This window comes from Zingiber officinale, chromosome 5B, assembly GCF_018446385.1.
Source record: "Zingiber officinale cultivar Zhangliang chromosome 5B, Zo_v1.1, whole genome shotgun sequence".
In the NCBI taxonomy this organism is placed as follows: Eukaryota; Viridiplantae; Streptophyta; class Magnoliopsida; order Zingiberales; family Zingiberaceae; genus Zingiber; species Zingiber officinale.
In genome coordinates, this window is record NC_055995.1 from 73,408,301 (window position 1) to 73,421,317 (window position 13,017).

General features: G+C 32.8%; 1 long non-coding RNA gene across 1 annotated transcript; it reads right to left on the reverse strand.

Moving 5' to 3' along the window:
- Window positions 1-395: 395 nt before the first annotated feature.
- On the reverse strand, window positions 396-2,819 carry LOC121987484. Its single transcript, XR_006113619.1, has 5 exons — window positions 2,320-2,819; window positions 1,291-2,251; window positions 1,132-1,217; window positions 725-1,046; window positions 396-630 (listed from the first exon to the last, which is right to left on the reverse strand). It is a non-coding gene; the product is annotated as an uncharacterized LOC121987484 (long non-coding RNA).
- Between the last annotated feature and the right edge of the window lie 10,198 nt (window positions 2,820-13,017).

The following is a 13,017-nucleotide window of genomic DNA, read 5'->3' on the forward strand; positions in this document are numbered from 1 at the left end:
TAACCACTCCTGTGTACCATGTTTAAGAGCGGTTATTAAGCCGCTTCTAAATTTATTTACCTGGATCGGTTATTTATCGCTTCTAATAAGTGTATTAGCAATAGTTTAAAACCAGTCATGTTTCAAATGATGGACCCCAATGAAGCTCCTATAATCATTCCATTTTTCAAATATTTGTTTACAAAATCTTTTGAATTCCTAATTTTTAATAATCAATAGAAAACATTCAACAAAAAAAAATTAAAATACCAATAGATTAACCAACAAAACATTCATATTAAATCTTTCAATTCATAAAACTAATAAGAAGTTCATTTATAAAAATCTACATACCCAAAACACCACCATATCAGCAACAAGTACGAACTTCTTTTACAAAAATATGCATACCCCAAAACACCACCATATCAGTAACAAGTACGAAATTCTCTTACAAAAATGTGCATATCCCAAAACAACACAACACAATAGCACTAATAAGTGGCAACATAATTTAAAGAAACTTTTCTCTAAAAAGTTTATCCAATTATTAGATGGATCTGTTGGTGGTGGAGGTGTAGGATCATTTCCTTTTGCATTTGATGGAGCATCTATATTTTGTTGCATAATCTCTGCCATTATAGCCGCCATCTATTAAAAAAAGATATTAGTTAAAATGATGCATGTATTTATATATTTTTGAATGGTTCAATTGTTACTAATAAATATTAAATATTTTTATTACCTGTGTCGGTAACAATTATGGGCCACGAGATCCCCCAACAGCTCTGAATATCATACTCTGCATAATATGTAAAAATTTTTGAAGTTGTTGGTCATGCATTTTCCTTATCATTTGCTCTGTTTTTATCCGCCTTTGTACTTCCCGTGCCTCCATTTCTTTTATTTTTTCTTGCATTTCCTTGAATTCAGCTGTCATATTTGAATTAGAGTGATAACTTGGTGTATAGATTGTGCGCTTACACATCTCAAGGAAAACTTGGCTAGGAAGTGCACCAGCACCTAAACATCGAACTCGGCCAGAATGTTCGGGTCCAAAAACATCACTACACAAAGAATATACTTAATATCGTATAATTGTAATAACTTTAACCGCCATAAATAAATAAAAAAATGTTAAGAAATTATAACCGAAATGCGTCCTCATGCACTTCTATAGGTTGAGTTTCCTCAGGCTTGTCTTGAAGTCGACGCCACACAGCTTCATCTAGTAAAGTCTATCAAAAAAATATTTGATAAAATGCGAAGAATACTAAGAAATAAACATGAAAAATTAAAAGAAATTACTACCTCAACTCGGATCACTTCATCATCAACAGGAGCATCTCCTCTCTTTTTACTTCGATGACTTATTTTTATTATCTCAATGCGAGTAGGTTTTCTCCCCTTTTCCTGAAACTACTTATGGAAAAATCATTTTCAGATCAAGTGTCAAGTAACATTAACACATATTATGGATTTTTATCCGTGAACGAATATTCAAAGAGATGAATTATGAAAGGAATTGGAAGGATTTTAATGAAAAAACCTTCTAACTAAATATGCATAAAGACCACGCAAAGAAATATTACTTTATTTATGCTACTTTAAGGCACTTCACATCTCTATAATTGAAATAAATTCTGACTCTAACTAATTACATCACATTAATAATATTGTACAAAAAAACACAAAACATACATCAAATGATATTCTTTATCAATTAAATAAGTAACTAATCACGAAAAAGAAAATTATATTATTGGGTAGCAAAGCAATCATAATCGATCACTATCCTGACATATTAAGTAAAATCATAGAAATTCAATAGTTTAGGATTATCATGATCTACACAATAAATGAATTATGTGAATCTAGTTGTAAAAACAAAACACAATTTGATACTTACAAATTTATGCTCCAAGGATGAAATATTTGTACAACCCAGCGCATGACTCCCTCTTTTTTTCTTTGCATTTTCTTGATTAATTTTTGAAATTTTCTAAAAAAATTGCATTTAACTTGACACTAGTCATATATAAAAAAAAACAATCAATATATTTACTACCTCATTAATGTTCCAGTAATGGCACAATGCTTCCCAAACTTCAGGAGTCAACTTTTGAGGAATTGGGCGAATGGAAACAAGCTCATCCAATGGAGTATTCAGATCATAAGACTTAGCTTTGATTTCAGTCCTCCATCGCCTCCATGCTGCCCCCATCATTTGCATAATAACATCTCGATGGCGATCGGGAATATCAAAACGTGCCTATAAATATTAATAAATAATATGAAGGCATTAAATTCAAATTTAGAATTAAACACTTAACAACTTACAGTCACTTTTCTCCATGCATCATTCAAGCGTTTTTTGAGCATGTTTCTCCAATCAAGAAATTATGGGGCAATAAGTTCCCATTTCTAGCAATAGTACCCACAAAATTGGCAAGAACTGGTTGTATATCCCCATAAGGCTAGCCTCTTTCATTAAATTGCACTACAGGTACGTCATCAGGAGCTAATGCATGCACATCCCTCATCACTGTCCTCCCACGTTTATTTTGTTGCCTTTGAGATGTAAGCATCTCCTTAGTAAACTCCTCGTTTTGATCTAGTTCCAATGCACCATTTTGTGCATCCAATTGTGAATTTGATGTTGTATCATATGATTCATGTTCATCTTGAAGATCCTTGTCTCTCAATTCTTGTCCTCTGATATTTTGAATCAACTTTTACTTTCTTTAATTCACCATTGTCAGTATTAACCTAAAAATAATGCTAAAAAATTGCATGAAGTTATTGTTATAGATATAGAACAAAAGCCAATACAAAATAGTCAATAAATAAGTAAAAGGACAATTAAAAGTATCATTAATACAACAATGTTGGCAGATACAAACATTAAACAATAGATAAATCATCATTTACATTAATATTCCATATCTCAATGTCATTCAATGGTGATTGATAAGGTATAATTTGAAATCCAGGAGTAACTCACTAGTAAACATTTAAGAGTCATGTATACAACAAATTTCTAGCTAATTCTTAAATATAGAAAAATTAGTTAAGCAAAAAACATATTCCAGTGATTTCTTACTTCATTATCATACAGTAAAAATGACAATCAAATTTCCTACACCATAAACAATCAAAGTGTATAAAATTGCCCAAAAAATAAAAATAAAAAATTTCCTACACCATAACATAATGCACAAAAAATAGAAGAAAACTTATCATCTTCCTTCACATAGTACCAAAAACGTATCTTATACCCAATTTAAAAATAACAAAAATTGAAATAGAATATAGTGTTTAGTTTGCATTTGTAACGCCCGCCCTCCCTGCTAACCCTAAGGGACGGAGCTACGATACTCTACGTACGTATTACAGCGGAAGACTTAAAAATTATTTTTCTTAACTTATTTCAAACCGAACTACACTAACATGGTTTCATAACATGATAACAAAATCAATAAAAACTTAATATCAAGTCACCAATAGTGTATTACATTTCACAAAACCAAAGCATAGTTCTTAAAGGTTTTAAAGCAGGTTCTTAATTAGTTGCCTAGCCACCGCCACACACATCTTCGTTGCCCCTCCTGCTGCTCCTTTAACTCATCCAGCTTTTTCCTTTATCTGTGGTACAAGGAAAGTAAGCTATGAGCACTCATGGCTCAGTAAGTTCCTTTCCTACTCACTAAAACCAAAAATCAGCACATAATCAAGAATGTATCAACAAGTCATAATCTCAACTAATCATGGCATAACCTAGCATTCTATTCAAGCATATCATGCATCATAATATAATCACCACTAGTCATGGCATATCAAACATCATCATGGCCGAAACATATACCTAGTGCATTGCATAAAACATAGCTAGACATGGCATAACAACCAAGTATCATGGTATATCAAAGCATGGCCGAAACATGTATATCAAAGCATCATAACTATGGCCGAACATGTACATCAAGGCATCATCATATCCATGGCCGAAATCTATATATCAAGCATCAACATATCCATGGCCGAAACATGTCTATAAGGTATAGCATGAACATAACATTATCATACCTTATCATGGCATATCATAATCAAGAGCATAGCATGAAACATAGCATAATCATAAGGTGTATGCAATATGATTTTGGAAAACATATATCCGAAAAACATGTGTATGTCTCATGATCTTTAAAACCATTTTCTTTTACATATATACTTGAAAGTAATCTCAACATAAGGGGGATCCCGGCTATGTACCACTTACATATTGCGCGCAACCTTGTAGGTCCAAGGTAGCAAGTCTTGAACCCTACGAGGCAAACATACTAGGCCCTTAGTCCTAGGGGCACTTAGGAGCCCATCCCTAACGAGGTCCTTAGTCCCCGGGGCGCTTATGGAGCCCACCCTTGGTACAAGCCACTCACACATAAAGTAAAGTACATGTCATACATATCATGTATCATAAAAGCATGCATCACTTAGGCACACATCATATCATAAAGGTATGCATCACTTAGGCATACATCATGTCATAAAAGTATGCATCACTTAGGCATACATCATATCATAAGGTATGCATCACTTAGGCATACATCATGTCATAAAGGCATGCATCACTTAGGCATACATCATGTCATAACAATATGCATCACTTAGGCATAGATCATAAAAACATGCATATCTTAAGCATAAAGCATATCATCAAGCATGCATGATTTAACCACATAGCATATCATGAAAGCATGCATATTTTAAGCACTAAACATAGCATTAAAGCATGCATAATTTAACCACATATCATAACATAAGCATGCATATTTTTAGCACAAAGCATATCATATCATAAAAGCATGCATATCATATCATAAGTCATAAATCACAAGCATACATTTTAAGCATAAGGGTGTATCTTGTGATTATCCTATCATAGGAAACATTGTATCATATTTATCTTGGTTTTAAGCTTCCTAAACCCTTGTGGCCAAAACCCTTTAGAGCTCAATTTAGGTTAAACACAACATCCAAGCATGTGGCACCTAAATTATCATCATAACATTTTCATAGGAAGCATTATAAACATGATTAACTTAGTTTCTAAGTTCCTTAAGTCCCTAATTTCATATGGCCGAATCCTTAAGGTGTGAAACAAGGTTCCATATGATATAAAAGCATGGACAACTTTAAATCATATTTATAACATTTTTACCAAGGAACAAGGTAAACACATTTGACACATTTGAATTAGTTCCTAAGTTCTTTAAGCCCTTATCATATGTCATGGCCGAAATTTAACAAGTTCTCATTAGGGCTACAAACAAGCATACAAGCATGTGAACTTGGACTAACATTATGTATAAATTCATACAAGGCATCATACAATAGTTATGGCCGAAACATACCCTAGCATCATTTTAGGTCATAAAACAACATATAGCAATTGAACCTTGGCTTTCTACTTATCATATTTCATGTAGAGTGACATGAGCATATTTAATTTAAGTCCTAGGGTTTCTAGGGCATCTATTCCTTCATGACCGAAACATTCAAGGGTTCATTTAGGTCATGGAAAAATTATACAAGCATGTGAAACAATCAACACATTATCCTATTTTCATAAGAAGTACTTTTAACACATTTGGTTTCATTTCTAAGGCCTCTAGGTCTTTTAAACCCTACTTGGCCGAAACTCACAGAATATAAACTTGCTTCAAATAGCCTAAAAGCATGAGAATTTATACAAGTTTCATAGCATGTATAAGGACAAGCATAATGAGTATACATATGAATTGTGTCTTAGGCTTTCTAGGTTTCTTTTTCTCTTTTTCTTTTATTTTTTTTTTCTCATGGCCGAAACCTACCATTCCTTAGCTAGGTTTTTAAGTGGCCTAAAGCATGAAAAACCTATGTAAGTTTCATGGCAAAAGTTACTAAGAAACATATATACAAATTGGTTCATGAATAAGCTAGGACCCCTTGTGGTCATACATATTATATGTCATGCAACTAATTTTTCTACACCCTAATTAAGCATGAGGGCATTAAACAACTTTCATATCTACACAACACAGAGGTCTTGAGCATATTAAAATTTTGTTTAAGCTTTTCTAAGCTACCCATCTCATCATGGCCGAAAACCCCTAAGAAGGAGTTCATGAAATTCTAGCAATATTCAGGCATACAAATCCTTTAAGATCTTTGTATTCTATCACATGAGCATGGTTATTTAAATTTAAAGGTCTTCCTAACCCTAAACCCTTTCTTGACCAAATCATATGAGTGGGTTTTCTTTTAGTTTCAAATATCTTCTAAGGAAGAAAAACTAATACATGATCCTTAATATTTCATAGGGAGAACCTTGTACTAGTTGGGTAAAACAATAAATTTCCCTAGCCTCTTAAGAATATTTTTTGGCCGAAATTCTAGGGTTCAGTACTCCTCTGATCAAGCATCATATAGGTATAAAAACATGAAGAAGAACCCTTCTACATAGCATAGAAAAATCTATCATGTAGTGAAGACTAGTTTAAACATCATTAGATTTTTGAAAGCCCTTCTTGGCCGAATTTTCTCAAACTTGTTTCTAGGTTTTAAAATCTTCATAAAATCTGAAAAACACTTAAAACGCCTTGTACCACAGGTGAGGGGAAGCTTACATCCTTTTCGCTTGTGGATCTAAGGTATGGTGAAGAAGAAGTAGTCTCTTCTTCTAGTTCCTTTCCCTTGATTCCTTTGCTAAGTCCTCCTTGTATCTTAGGCTTTCTTAGGGAAAACCTTGGCTTGGGGCCGAAGATGGAGGAGAGGGGGAACTGAGGTTTCGGTGAGGGAGAGGAGAGAATGAGAAAAATGAGAGAAAATAGAATTTTCCCTTTACATATTCTCTTTTATGTTAAGGGGGAAGAGGTAGCAAACTTAGTTTTTGCTTTCCTTCTCCCTTAGCCTTTTTTTCTATTTTATTTTTATTTTTATTTATTTATTTATCCTCATCATTCATGGTGAAATAAGGGGGAATGAATCCCCTTAATCCCTCTTTAAATTTTCGACAAAACCAAAGAGGAAGAAGGAGAGAAAGGGAGGAAGACAAGTTGTCTTTCTCTTGCTCCTTTCTTGTTTTCTTTTGGCTAGCTTTTACTCTTACCTTTATCATGAGTTTCCCTCCTTTGTTATCAACATATTATTCCTATCCCAACTGGTTATTACCCATTAATTCTATGAAATATAATATAAGAGGTTCAAGGTTCAATCCTTGACCTTCACTTCTTTTTATTTCATTTTATTCCTTTTTGCCTCAACTCACTTCCTATTATTTTTCTAAGGCAAAATCCCACCTTCATATATTTATCTTACAAGCTTAGTGGGTATTACAGCATTGATTGATATTAACCAGATTACATCCCAAATAGACACTTGAAACAACATAATATGAATAAAAAATTTTCAAAAATGAGATCTTAAATCCTAAAACATCAAAGCCCACATTACTTTTTCCATGTTTGATAACCAGCAGCAACAATAAACATTGCAATACTTTAGACAAGTATATTTTAATGAAACAAAAATAACTAATACAATATCAACTAAATTCAACAATAAAATTAGAGTAAATATCAAAATTCAATCAGAATGTTCATCAACATTTTCATTGCTCACATTAGGTATATCATCTACTATTGAACCCCTCACATTAGTTCTAATTAAATCAACATCAACTCTATTTACATCACCTAACAGTGATTGCATATTAGAAAAGTTGTTAGGAGTAAACTGCATTGTATCAATATCATCTTCTTCACCCATGTTGTATGTGTCTCTTGTGTGTGACGAATGACACAATATCACTCATCTTCTTTGGGATCACAAACATAGTAAACCATTTGAGCTTGTGAAGCCAAAACAAAAGGTTCATGTTCTTCACGTTCTCCTGAATGTATCAAACATGAAAAGTTCACCTTGTAAATCCTAATGGATCAACTTTCATTCCAGTAGTAATATTAACCCAATCACAATGAAAAAGAAAAATTCTTCCAAGACCTCCATATTCAAGTGAGATAACATCAGTTAATCATCCATAATAATTTGACTCATGATCATCATTATCATGTATTGACTACACCATGACACCACTGTTTTTCACTTTTTTATTGCTTTCAGATTCCACTGTACGAAATGCAAAACCATTTATAATGAACCCATGGTAACTAAATGCTACAGAATTTGGGTCGCAAGAAAGCACCCTTAGATCTAGGTCATCAATTCGATCATTTGTTTGATCAACCTGTAATGTATTAAAGTTGCAACTTGGTTAAGATATAAACATTTTAAAGGATAACATATCTAACATCTATCATCATGCCATTTAATAATTATTTACAATGTGAAACGTACCCGTCTGACAAACTATTCTGCAAATTGCATTCTAACCATATCATCCAACTCATTATTATTTGGATGACGGCTATATCAAAGTCTTCTCTTCAATTCAGTTTTTAGTTCTCTGTTTAGTGATAACATTAATAATTAGTAAATTTCATTATTCAAGAATAATAAAATGAAATTAAAATTCTAAAAAGAATACTTACTCACGATATGGTTGTAGTGTTGCACAATTAGAAAGGATATATCTATGAGCTTGATTCAGAGCTTTATGGTCCAATGTAATTACTTGGCGCCCTTTCGTAGGTCGTCCCATATGTGGAAACATTGACAATGAAGGAAATTCAACACTTGGTGCCTCTTTATGTCGTGTTCCAAGATTGCGTAGCGAGTTCATACCCTCTAAATAACGAGAACAAAATACAATACATTCATCTGCCAAATATGCTTCTGCAATGTTAGCTTCTGGACGAGCTTTATTTCTGACAAAATTTTTAAGCTTCCCTAAATATCTTTCTATTGGATACATCCACCGATAGTGTACATGCCCGGCTACTCTTGCCTCATATGCTAAATGTACCACTAAGTGCACCATAACTGTAAAAAAAGATGGTGGAAAAATTATTTCCAGCTGACACAACGCCAACACAACCCCTTCTTCGGCCTTTTGTAATTCATCTTCTCGTAAGGGCTTTGCACACACTATCTTAAAATATTCACACAAAATAATAAGTGGTGCAATTACCTTTCTAGACAACACACGACGAAGAGCAATTGGAAGAAATTGTTCTATTATGACATGACAATCATGACTTTTTAGACCTATAATCTTACTATGTCCAACATCTACACACTTTGAAATGTCAGATGACATACCATCAGGGACACGAATATCTTTCAAGATTGAACAAAATACTTTTTTTCAGCTTTGTTCATACAATAATAACACGCGGCTGGCGAACAACATGTTGGAATCATCCAAAAGTGTCCCAAGAATATTATCGCAAACATTTTTCTCAATGTACATAGGATCCAGATTATGTCTAATCAAATTAAATTCCCAGTACTGTAAACTAAAAAATATGCTTTTTTCTCCACATCTGTTCGATCGACCCTGTTTTTACTCGTGTAGATGGTTTTGATGCATTACTCTTACCATAAACCATATTTATGTTTTGGGTCATTTGTAGAACTTCAGTTCCATACAATGGCTTCAAATCTAATTCACATCACTCTGGCCTGCCATAAGTTGCCATTGTTTGAATTTCTGCTTCTAGGGGAAAGAACCGATGATGCCCTCTATATGACCATTTCTTGCCATGCTTTAAATATAATGCATCTGTCTTATCAGCACATATTGGACATGCGTTCTTGGCATATGTGTTCCATCCAGAAAAACATCCTAAACCAGGAAAGTCACTAATGGTCCAGAGTAAAGCTGCCCACATTTGAAACATTTCTTTCTTGCATGCATCATAAGTTGCAATCTCATATTCCCACAAGTCTTTCAATTCAGTCAATAAGGGACACAAGTAAACATCAATGTCATTTCCTGGTGCTTTTGGACCAGGAATTAAGGTGGATAGAATAATAGAATGAGATTTCATGGATTCCCAAGGCGGCAAATTATATGGCATCAGAACAATAGGCCAAGTACTATGCGAAGTACTTTGATTTTTAAATGGATTAAACCCATCTGTAGCGAGCCCAAACATACATTTCTAGGATCATATACAAATTCATGATGTCGTTCATCAAATGCCTTCCATGCTGGTGAATCGGTTGGATGTCTTAGATTCCCATCCTCAACTCGCCCCTTAAAATGTCATTGCATACTTTCAGACATCTTAGATGACATGAATAGTCGCTGCAATCTTGGTTTTAATAGAAAATACCAAAATACCTGGGCCGAAGTTTTCACTAAAAGATGTTTTTATCCACCGGTACGTGCCCTCTTGGGTTGTTTCTATAAGTTTTTCCATCTTGAAAGGTTACACACTTTGCAAGTCTGTTCCTTCTCATTTTGCCCCCAATAAATCATGCAATCATTTGGACATGCATATATTTTTTCATAATGAAGCCCTAATTTAGAAATCATTTTCTTTGCCTCATAAAAAGAATTAGCCACTTGTGCTTCAGGTGGTAGCACTCGTCGAAGAAAATCCAATAATACTGTGAAGGATTTATCACTCCATTTCCCACTCACTTTTAATTAAAATAACTCAACAAGAAATGTCAATTTAGAAAACTCAGAGCATCCGGCATATAGCGGTTGTTTCCCTTCATCTATTAATCAATAAAAAATTTCTACATTTGACTCCATTGGCATATGACTTGTCGATGCACCAGAGTAATTTTCATTACTTGTAAATAAATCTTCAGGCATCCCAAATGCTTCAACTAATGTTTCTTGTGCCATGGGTATATGGTTAGTCATCCTAGGAACATGTTCCAACGAAGTCTGAAGCCCACTGTCCATGCTTTCATGAGATGTCGTAACAGGTGGTTTTTCTCCATGATAATCCCAAATACGATAATCTCGTAGTATACCATTTATAAGCAGATGTTCATGTATTGTTTCGCGACCATGATTCAATGAGTTTATGCATTTGTAACAAGGACATGGTTGCGTGCCTCCATGAGTTGTATCAGCAAATGCGAAACATAAAAAGTGTAATACTCCCACCCGGTACTCAAGACTATCACGGTGGCATTCCATCCATGCTTTCAGCATTATGCAATCCTCTACAGATATTTTAAAATTAAAAGAATTAAAAATTAACAAATAATTTCAACAACAACTAAATAATCTAAACTATTACTCAAAAAACTATATATATCTACATTATGAATTTCATGTTAGATTACAAGAACAACTACCATGGATCTCATGTTAGTGTCTTCGTTTCTTAAACCAAAAACATGCAAGGTAACAAAATTTTCTTCCTATAAAACCATCTCTAAAATCAAATATTTGTTAGAAATGGGAGAATTTATTTTCATTTTTTTTCCAGATAAGATAATACAATTTCACCTACAATCACTAATAACTGAAAAGCATGAGATAAAAATAAAAATACAAAATTTGGTGCATGTATATAGGTACAAAAGATTAATTTGTGGTAACTAGTAAAACAATAAATCTTATAATCTTTACTTTTCAAATCATCAAAATGCATTAATTCAAGATTCAACTACGGTTGTTATTCTTGGTCAAGATATACAATAAATAGATAAATAAAAAATTTACTTGCTAGTCCTAATTAAAAGAAGCCATAACAAAATGTTCATAGATTACTTTCGTTTCGTATAAGTATAAATTGACAAGTGTTATTCGAGTTCATAAGGATTAAATTTATTCTTACTTATATTAATTGACATTCTTATTTTAAATTTTAACTAGATAAGTATTCAATTTGAGCTTTATCTAGTATCAATTAAGATCCATTAAGGCTGAATACATCATCTTATAATTTTACTATTGTTTCTATTATATTTATTTTGTCTATGAAAAAAATGCACATGAAATCAGATACAACAAAAGTAATATACTAATATATAATATAAACGAAAGGATCCCTGCACTTACAATTTTCTTCAATGTAAAGAGGAAGAAGAAACTCTGGATTCTTGGGGTCTCTCGGCGTCACTGCTTCTTGTAGCGATTTCAACTCACAGTTGTGAAGAGAGGAGTTGCATATTAAAAAAATATATATAAATAAGTACGCTAAGCCTTCTAGAACCCTAAACCTTAGGATTCCAATCAAGGACCTTCTTGTTGTTCATTCAAATAAGTGCACAGAAGGTACAAAGACAAAAGGATATTCATCAAATTAAAAGGAACATTCAAAAACCAAAGAATGGAGCAAGTGATAATTGCAAGGAATGACTATACCTTATTCGAACGAAGGGTTTACGGAGATTTAGAGCTTCTCGGTGTAAATAGAGGAAGAAGAAGGGTTTTTCGGCAGGAATAGAGGAGAGGAAAGGTCGCGTTAGATGGGTTGTGCGTTGAGGAGGTTTGGGAAAAGAAACCTGAGGAGAATAAAAAAATGATATAAAGAAAACTAAAAAAAACATTAAGTACGGCTGGATTAAAATAAAACAAACAGATTATAAATTAATTTTAATTATTGATTAACAATTAAATAATTAAGATTGGTCATGGGTTGATTAAAACTTTAATTATATTATAATAATTATTAACTAAATTTTTACTAGTACAAAAAAAAATAAATATTACAATATAAATTTAACTATTACAAATAAAAAATTACACATTATTGGTCAAATATATTTGACTAGTAAAAAATTAAATATTACCAACCAAATCAAATTTTGGTTAGTAAACAAATTAACTATTACATACCAAATCTAATTTTGATAGTTAAAAAAATTACACATCACCGAATTAAAATTGCCTGCCAAATAAATTTTTGTCGGTAATTAAAATTATTTACTGGCCAAAGTACAATTTGGCTGGTAAATCTTTTATTTACCAGCCAAATTCAATTTAGACGGAATATTGATATCATGTAGCGACCACATTTGGCAGCTACAAATTATATAATTTAGAGTCGCTTATGTAAACCGTTGCAAATAAAGATATATAGCAACGATTTCTATAGAATCGATTCAAGCTATAAGAGTGGA